Source organism: Dipodomys spectabilis, unplaced genomic scaffold (genome assembly GCF_019054845.1).
Source record: "Dipodomys spectabilis isolate Male_0828 unplaced genomic scaffold, ASM1905484v1 ptg000190l, whole genome shotgun sequence".
NCBI classification, from domain to species: domain Eukaryota; kingdom Metazoa; phylum Chordata; class Mammalia; order Rodentia; family Heteromyidae; genus Dipodomys; species Dipodomys spectabilis.
In genome coordinates, this window is record NW_024870867.1 from 3179248 (window position 1) to 3188839 (window position 9592).

General features: G+C 40.4%; 1 pseudogene; it reads right to left on the reverse strand.

Moving 5' to 3' along the window:
- Positions 1-8384: 8384 nt before the first annotated feature.
- On the reverse strand, positions 8385-9128 carry LOC122121574 (annotated as a pseudogene).
- Between the last annotated feature and the right edge of the window lie 464 nt (positions 9129-9592).

Consider the following 9592-nt stretch of genomic DNA (forward strand, 5'->3'; position numbering starts at 1 on the left):
GGCTTGCTTCGAATTGTGATCCACAGATCTCAGTGTCCTGAGTAGCTAGATTACAAGTGTGAGCTATAGGTACTCAGCTTCATGCTGACTTTTTCACATTATCATTTTTCAGGTCTACATTCCTGTTACTACTAATGGAAAGTTCTCCACTTGCCCTCCCCAGAAATAATATTTTTACTTGATTCTGCATAGCACTAGTTCTGCTGAAGCAAAATAATATAACAGATTACATACCACTTGAATCTGCTCAAGCCCTCTTCTCTAAGCAATTTTCTCCTTGCACTGTGATTATAGGTGCTTCATCTGCTACCCAAATGGGGCGCTACCAATATGGGTTAGTTGTGATCCTCTAAGAGGAAGATGTCCAAGACAGGACTAGCTTTGTGGAGATTTACTTGGAGGCACCATGCCTGTCAGGAGGATATCAGGAAGGAGAGAGGTAGATTTGGTTGGACCATAATGCTGGTATGACCTAGTTAACTGAAAAAGGAAAATGATAAGGGTAGAAAGAATAGATAGCATCTTAGATCAGTTTGTTGTTGTCTTATTTTACAACACCTAGTTGAAAAATATTGAAGCTGGACATCAGTGGCTCATGCCTATAATCCTAGCTACTCACGAGAATCAAGTTTTGAAGCCAGCAGACAAATCCCTGAGACTCTGATCTCCAATTAACAAGCAAAACTCTGGAAGCAGAACTGTGGCTCAAGTAGTAGAGCACAAGCCTTGAGCAAAAGAGCTCAGAGATAATGCTCAGACCCTGAGTTTAAATCCCAGGACCGGAAAAGAAAAGAAGAGATACAGAGAGAGAAAGGAGAAAGAAAAGAAGAAAGAACACTATATATTGTATATTTTCAAGTGTACAAAGAACATATTTGATATATGTGTACGTTATACAATTATTCTGCAGTCTAATTAACTAATCTGCCACCTATAGTTACAGTATGGGGAAGGGAATGTGGTCACCTCTAAGCTCTTATGAAGTGTCATGTAAGCAATACAGTTTTATTAATGAGCTCTCCAGAATTGATTTATCTGAGAGTCCAGGAGGGCCCCTGGGGAATCAATCTTTGGAGGAGTTCTGAATCCTCCAGGCAAACCATCCCTGTCACATTCAGTCTCTGGTCAGGAGTGGCTCCTGCCCTTCCCCGAACCCCATCCCCTTCGGAAGTACATTGGATACCGAGTCACTTCAGAGTGAAATTTTGTCATTTTTCACATATCATAGCAATTTATTCACATCAACTTACATAATTTATTAGTTTTCTTGCAGTTAACTAATAATAATTAGTTACCATAGTAATAGTTAATAATTAGTAGTCCCATGGTAATAATTTCTGAGGACAACAATGAGGCTCATAGGAAGGCTGCTCAGACAGAGCTTTTCTCACAGTGTGACCACATAATAACCCTTCAGCTAATATTAGCTCTCTTGAGCTATAACAAAAATCGGATGTAATATGTTTCCATGTCAAAATCTCCATATTTTTTTAAATTTTATTCCTGGCTCCATGTTCTTGAGGAAAGGCCCAGCATTCCTACACCATTGTCAAGAAAACTGAAAAGAATGGGTCACCAAGATTGAGTGTATCATGTTAAGTGATAGATACATCCAGAAGAAATGTATTATAATGAAAACCTGAAGAACTGGGGAATATAGACAAGAATCAACATTCACTAAGCTAAATCAAACCTATGCATTTCTCTTGAATGCACAACAAATTCAACCTTACTATTATGGTCTATCCTTTTGGGAAAGTTCATAAAGCCAGAATGTAAGTGAGCTGCCCCCCCCACTTCTCTCTCTCTCTCTCTCTCTCTCTCACTCTCTCAAGAAAAATTCAACACAAAGTCACACTTAACTTGGCCTAATCTGTGCATTAAATAAATATGCAGTTGAAGACCATCATTATATCCCCAACTTACTACAGGCTTTTAAAATTAACATACATTAAATTTACACGTTTTTCTATAGTCTTAAATCCTATATGCTATATATTATCTACCTGATCCCTAAAGATAGCTGCCTTAAAGGAACTCAGATCTTGAATGTAGATAAAAGTGTGTGTGTGTGTGTGTGTGTGTGTGTGTGTGTGTGTGTGTGTGTGTGTGTGTGTGTAAAGAGACAGAGAGAGAGAACTTGAGCAAGCTCACTCAGCTATGTGCCTTCTCTATTCAGAGTAAGAATGAATAATGCTCTTGGCAATATCACGCAAGATTTAACACAAGCAGGAGACAGTGCTCTTGAAAGTGAAGTCTGTTAAATACTAAAACAAGGAAATGGAAACTCCTTCTCAGGAGGTCTTTGGAAAATAGGAAAGATTTTAATCTGTCTGGAAGAATTTAGGTGTGGTTTTTCTTGGGGGTAATCTAACTTCACAAAGTTTATATAACTTCACAAAGTTGCCTGTAGTTTTTTGACCTCCCCCTCCTATGACTATTAAAAAAAAGTAGCACACCCACCCCCAACCCCACCCTACTGACACATAGAGGCCCCTTTGGTGCAGAGTACATCATGACTCTATCATGAAGCTCAGCCACTCCATTTCTGGGAAACGGGAGACCACCCACATTGAGCAGTGATAAGCTGCCACCTAAAAATCTACATATTTGGCCAGCTATACATTGTCTGGCTTCTCATTTTTCCATTTGTAGAATTATTTCCAGAATCTGGCCATTGGTAGTTTTTGTAAATTTCTATTCTTTTGAAGCTTTTATTTCAAAAAGTATTCCCCACGCAAAAAAGTTCTAATTAACTCTTTGTATATGCAATAATACATGTATATTTTTGAAGCTCAACACTCTAAAGAAAAATATCCTTTGTAATTTATGCTTCCTCCAAGCCTCGCCATCAATGTGTGTGTTCTATGTGAAGAAATCCAATGCTTCTAACATATTCTTTGAATGTTATGTTTTCTTTTCTAAACAAACAATGTGATGATCAATTTCCATCTGATGCCCAGGCCTCCATGCCAGTGTGTTTCCCATTAAAGTTCATCATAACTTTTCCAAATGTGTTTCTCAAACAAATCAAGGTTGTTTTATCCATATGTAGTTAAATAGTCTTGATTTAAAGGAAAAGTGTCCTATATCATAGGTCAACAGAACTTGTAGATAACTGAGTGTGCCACTGTTGAAATTTTTATAGCAGCAATATAAAAAACACAATAGACATCACCTTTTATATACAGAACCTAAACATTCCTTAACTCCCTCCCTACCCCGCCCCCACAGTATTAGATCTTTCATTATGTTCACGCAGTGAATTTCAACTTGAAAAACCAAGTCTTCAGAGCTTTCCCAATATTTTATTGTGAAAGAGGGATTTTTTTACAATAAACACTCATAAGTGTTTATGTGTACCATAACTTTACCATAATCCTTTCATTATAGCTGACCATTTTGATAAACACAGAACTATCTATCCCTTCTTAATCCCCATGATCACACACAAGCTACCTTGAGCATCTCTGCTATGTTGCCTGTGTGTTCTCATTAGAAAAGAAACTTCGGACAGGCTTTGTATTCTGTATTTTGTACTATGATAGTGGGTTGAAACACATCAAAAAATAATACATAAATGTATGTAACTAAAAACTTTTAACAAATCTCATTGGGTATCTCCAGAGGTTTGTAGTACCAACTATTCTGAAAATAAATCAACAAAGGAAAAGAATATTTCTTTCTGTGTAAACTATTTATATGGGGCCAAATCATGATAAGAGAAACAGAAGAATCACAGTTGATGAATGCACTGAGAATAGAAGAAAAGTCACACACACACACACACACACACACACACACTGAAGCCTCTAAGGAAGTAAGGAACTAGACATATGAAAGGAAGATAGGGAAAAAAATAGTGAGTAATCAATTAACAGCTCTGAAAAACACATATTAATGCAGAATAATTAGGGCAGAAGAGACTGTGGGTCCCCTAAATGATGTATCAAAAATAGCCATCTATAAGAGATTCTTTTTAAAATCAAGTTGCAAAGTGATTTAAATCAAGTCTCTGAGTACATGTTTATAGGAAAATGCAAGTGATAAACAGACAGCATAAATAGCACCACAGAAAAGCAAGAAACAAGATGCAGAAGATGGGAAATTTTAAGAAACTTTTACTCAACAACTAAAGAATATTAAAGTAGGAGAAAGTAAGTAGTGAAAAATAGATAAAAAGAAACTTAAGAAACATATTAACCTTATTCTAATTTCAGACCTTCTTTAGATCCTAAATACAATGGTATTTTTAAAATACATAAGAACATTTGAACATGTTATAAATATTAGATGATCTTGGACATTATTAAAGCTAGTGTTTTGACAGCATGTAAAAATGCTTAAAATTTTAAAATATTGTTATCTCTTACAATTAGATACTACTGATGTGGCCTTTGGGGTTTAGTTTAAAATATGGCAGATAAATTATGGATAGAGACATTACAAGTTAATTAAATATATGATATTCCATATATTTACATGTATATAATTTTTTATCATACTGACTTTTGAACTCAGGGCCTCATATTTGCTTTGCTTGCTTGCTTGACTGGTGCTCCCCCACTTGAACCATGCCTTCAGCCCTACTTTTTGCCAGTTGTTTTGGAGAAGGACCATCTGAGACTTTTCTACCCAAGCTGTCATCAAACCATAATCCCCTGCAACTCAGTCCCCTGAATAGCTAATAATTATAGGCATAAGCTATTAACACCCAGCTTTTAATTTTTTCTATTGAAAGAGAACAGAATTAAGCTGGGTGCTGGTGCTTCATGCCTGTAATCCTAGCTACTCAGGAAGCTAGGATCTGAGGATGGTGGTTCAAAGCCAGCCCTGGTAGTAAAGTCCATGAGGCTCTTATCTCTAATTAACAACCAGAAAATCAGAAGTATAACTGTGGCTCAAAGTGATAGAATGCTAGCCTTGAGCAAAAGACCTTAGGCCCTGAATTGAAGCCCAGTGACCAGCAAAAGGAAAGAAAAGAATGGAAAAAAATCAGGAGTCATGATATTGAGGAAGGTATATGAAGAGCAAGAATAAAGTAAGCAAAAATTCACTAGTTTTAAAATATATGTTGTAGCTCTGGTGTATGACTCAAATGGCAGAGCACTTGCTTAGCAAACAATAAACCCTGAGAATGAACTGATAGACAATAAAGATAGTTACATAGCTACATAGTTACATCCATCCATACATACATACACACATACCAACATATTTAAGTAAGTAAGCACATAGAAAAATATTGAGAATTTAACTATATCGAGGTCAAAAATTTGTATGTGTTGGGTATCCTTTCAATTTTACATTAAGGATTTAATAATTTATTTGTAATAAATGTAAGTTCAGTAAATAATCTTATTTTAAAACCAAGTTTATGGGGCTGGGAAGGTGGCTCAGTGGTAGAGTGCTTGCCTTGCATGCATGAGGCCCTGGGTTCGATTCCTCAGCACCACATAAGCAAAAAGAAAAAAAAATAAAAATAAAACCAAGTCTAAGAAAAATTAGTGATTTGTATTTTTTTTAGGAAACCTATTATGTAACTGGAAAAGAAAAAGAGAAAAGCAAGCTTTGTTTTGGTTGTGTGTGTGTGTGTGTGTGTGTGTGTGTGTGAGAGAGAGAGAGAGAGAGAGAGAGAGAGAATGTCCTGGGGCTTGACCTCAGGGCGTGGGTGCTGTTCCTCAGCTTTTGTGCTCAAAGCTGGCACTCTACCACTTTGAGCACCTGTTCCTTTACCAGCATGCGCGCTCTCTCTCTCTCTATCTCTCTCTCTCTCCCTCCCTCCCCCCCCTCTCACTCTCTCTTTCTCTCTCTCTCTCTCTCTCTCTCTCTCTCTCTCTCTCTCTCTCTCTCTCTAGTTAATTGGAGATAAGAGTCTCAAGGACTTTTCTACCCAGGCTGGCTTTGAACCATGATCCTCAGATCTCATCCTCCTCAGTTAGAATTACAGGTGCAGGCCACCATTGCCCAGCTTTAGTGTTTATTTTTAAATGAACTCACATAGAGAAATGATATTTTCAAGCTACTTCCCACCTCCAGTAATTCTAAGTGTTCTTCACTTTCTCCCCTCACCCAGTCGACAATATTCAGGTGAGAATCTCCATTTGACTAGAAAAATAAAATAAAATACTGGAGCAAGTCAGAGTGGTAAAAAGTCTTAGGGGATCATCAAAGGATGAGAAACAAAGGCAAAGGGACGTGAGACCCAGCAACAAACTCCACTACCCTAGCCATGCTGTCTTCCTCACTGAGAAACAAGACAGTGAATTGTCAACATCATTCCCACACAGATGCTTGGTGAGGTTTGTTTTCAGCTGGAACAGATTCTAAGTGATCCAGAGCAAGAACACCAAGGAGTGGAAATAATGAAACTCTCAGTTAGCATGTGCAGACTTCATGTTCAGTTAGCAGTTACCTATTCAGTCAGCCTCCTTAAACAAGTAGGAGCTTTCCCCAAAGGAAGGCTCAAATGACTCATGAGAACACTGAAAAGCTTCCTTTGGTGAGTCACTCCAAGGACTCCTGGAAAAACGTAGAAAAAGAATCAGGGTTCACAAGTGGTCTTGTGGAGGCAACAGAGAATAGAGGTCACAAAGTTTGGGCAAAGCTTCTTCATAGGGACTAGGATTCAAATTACAGAACTGATATAAGAGGCAAGAAGTGATATAGTGGAAAATGAGCCTCATGACACCCACCAAATATGCTGATCTGGTGTGGGAGAGTCTACAAGCATCAAGGGACCCAGAAAATGTAGCAGATTCAGTGGGAAAAGGTAAGCAAAAAAGTGGAAGATTTAAATAATGTTCAAGGGAGAAGAGAAAGAAAACAAGAAGTAGGTGCTCAACAAGCCTAAGTCCTTGTACACACCTTTAAAGTACAACAGATTTATACTTCACACCTCACACACCTGGAAGAGGAATTTTGAGATGCAATATCAAAGGCCAGTCCTCCTTAAGATGTGCCCTTTACAAAGAAATGGAAATATCTGGGGGCGGGTGGGGTGGGAATCATGTTCAATTAATAAGTCAGGCTCAGAGAGACAAAGAAAGGATGCCTGTTTTCTTTCATTAGGTGGAAGCTACAATTAATTTATAAATGTATAAATTGGGGTGGTACACCAATGTGCTAAGCAAAATATAGTAGATTTAGGGGAGAATTCAAATGATACAATTCCTTAGAAAGGCTAACTCACAGTAAAACAAAATGAACACCAAGAAACAGGGCTCAAGTGGAGGATGCGATTCAGGGGAAAGGAGTAGACAAATGAAGAGAGGAAAGGGGAGAAGGTAATTACAAAATTCAATGCATAGCCTACAAATTAAAATTTTGAGGGAAAGGGTATTGGGTTGGAAAGGATGGGGGAAAATAATGAAAAGGAAGACATTGAGATGCACTTACTTATAAATTGCCTTTTGCTGAATGGCAACTCCTTGGTACACCTACTTAAAATGTGTTAAAAATGAAACTAAAAAGCTAGGCACCCGCGGCTCACGCCTGTATTCCTAGCTACTCAGGAAGCTGAGATCTGAGGATCACAGTTCAAAGCCAGCCCTGGCAAGAAGTCCTTGAGATTCCTATTTCCAATAAACCATCAGAAAACCAGAAGTGGTGCTATGGCTCAAATGGTAGAGTGCTCACCTTGAGCTGAAAAGCGCAGAGACAGCACCCAAGCCCAGAGTTCAAGCCCCAGGATCGACAGAAAGAAACTAAAAAGGATAGGGGAAAATGTGCCCTTTTGTGGGAAACAACTCTCCTCTGGTACCCCATATTCAGTCTTTGGATAGAATCCCACTAAACTGCTTGTAAATTCCTTTCACATTGTTTCTATCTGTTTCCTGTATTTTGTTCCAGTTTTTCTACTATCTCTGATCTATCTTCTTCAGTTCCTGAAATTCTCCCCTCCATCTTGTCCACTCTTCTAGAAAAGGTATCCATTTTATTTTTCTGACCTAGATTTCAATTTGATTTCCTTTCCCTTCCCCCTAATTTCTGTTTAACTGAGCTCCTTTCCAATATTTTGCTCTGACTTGTTTATGTATGTCTTCTTTGAAGTCTTTCAACTGTTTAGCTGTATTTTCTCTGAATCCCATTTAAGTATTTTTGGTATTTGCTTGGTATTCCTTAGCTTCTCACCCCATTTCTCTCCCCCCAGCACCATCCTGGACATACCCAGGCTCCAGGACCTGGTGGCCAGCACTCTGCCCTGCAGCCTGGCAGCCCATGGCCAGAGGTAATGAGGCTCCATCCAAGCAATCTCAGCAAGGGGAGCTCACAAGGCAACAGTCTACTAACAGGTTACTGTATAGCTGGGAAACAGGAATACTCTGCAGATGTATGAACAGGTCAGATCTTTTAAAAATAAACATTCAGTAGCGTGAAAAACAACAACTCTAACATCCTTCTACACAGAGCCAGCACTCTGGGAAGATGGGCAGGGCGGCCAGAGGCCCGGATCCCCGCCGGTCAGGAACCTGGATGGGACATCGGTGGGCCCAGATGTCCAGAGCACGGGGTGGCAGGGGCCAGGCAAGGGCACCAGACAATGGGCACTAGGACATTGTGCATTTACAAGACCAACTACGGAGCAGGCAGCAGCCACGCATGCGTGTCAGGCTGCTCATTCTGGAATGAGGACGGTGGCCTATCATATTCTGTGGCTGTTGGACTCCGAGAGGGGCTACTTTGTGGAGAGGACGAGGGCCACGAGGAGACCGTAGAAGTTGAGAAGTCTGCGGAGAATCAGGATCAAGCCCCCTGAGCAGCCGAGGCTGCTGGGCAGCGCCCCTCACTCCGGCGTCCACATGCCAATGGCAAAGCCCGCTGCCAGGCCACTCAGGCCCATACCCAGCTGCACGGAACTCCTGTAAAGGGTGATGCCATCATGCAGGGAGTTGGCGATGAGGGCTGCCATCACCAGGCTGTAATGTGCGATGAAGTCAGCCATGACCGCCGGAATGATGGATGTCATGACCAAGGTCTGGCTGAATGACCAACACGGTGGAGGTCCCAGTGCCACGCTTGGCTGTACCACAGGCAGCACCGGGGACGCTGAAGGTCATGGTGCACAAGGCACCCATGATGCTGAAAGACGAAATGTACCAACCAGGGTTGTGCTCACCTGGACTCATCTGTGTGAGGGCAGGGCCGAGCCGGGCAGACCTTGGCAGGGCAGGGATCAAGGGGAAATGGCGCAGAAGCCAGCAGCTGTGAAGGCAAAAGCAACCGCTCACGTAGCTTTTTGTCTCTAATCCCATTGGATTCCTTTGTGTCTCTTCTGATTTCAGGAAACTGCTTGCCTGTGTTGTCTTCCAACTCAATGAACATTCTTATCATCTTATCTTTGAACTCAGTATTTGGAAGTTCCTTCACTCCAGTGTCATTCTGATTGGTGTGTGTTTGTTGTGGTGTGTATACGTGTGCATGCATGTGCATGTGTGTGTGTGTTCCAGTACTGGGGCTTGAACTCAGAGTCTGGATGCTGTCCCTGAGCTTTTTTTTTTGCTAGAAGCTAGTGCTCTGCCACTTGAACCAGAACTCTACTTCAAGTTTTGGTGATTAATTGGAGATAATGGGTCTCAAAGACTTTCCTGTC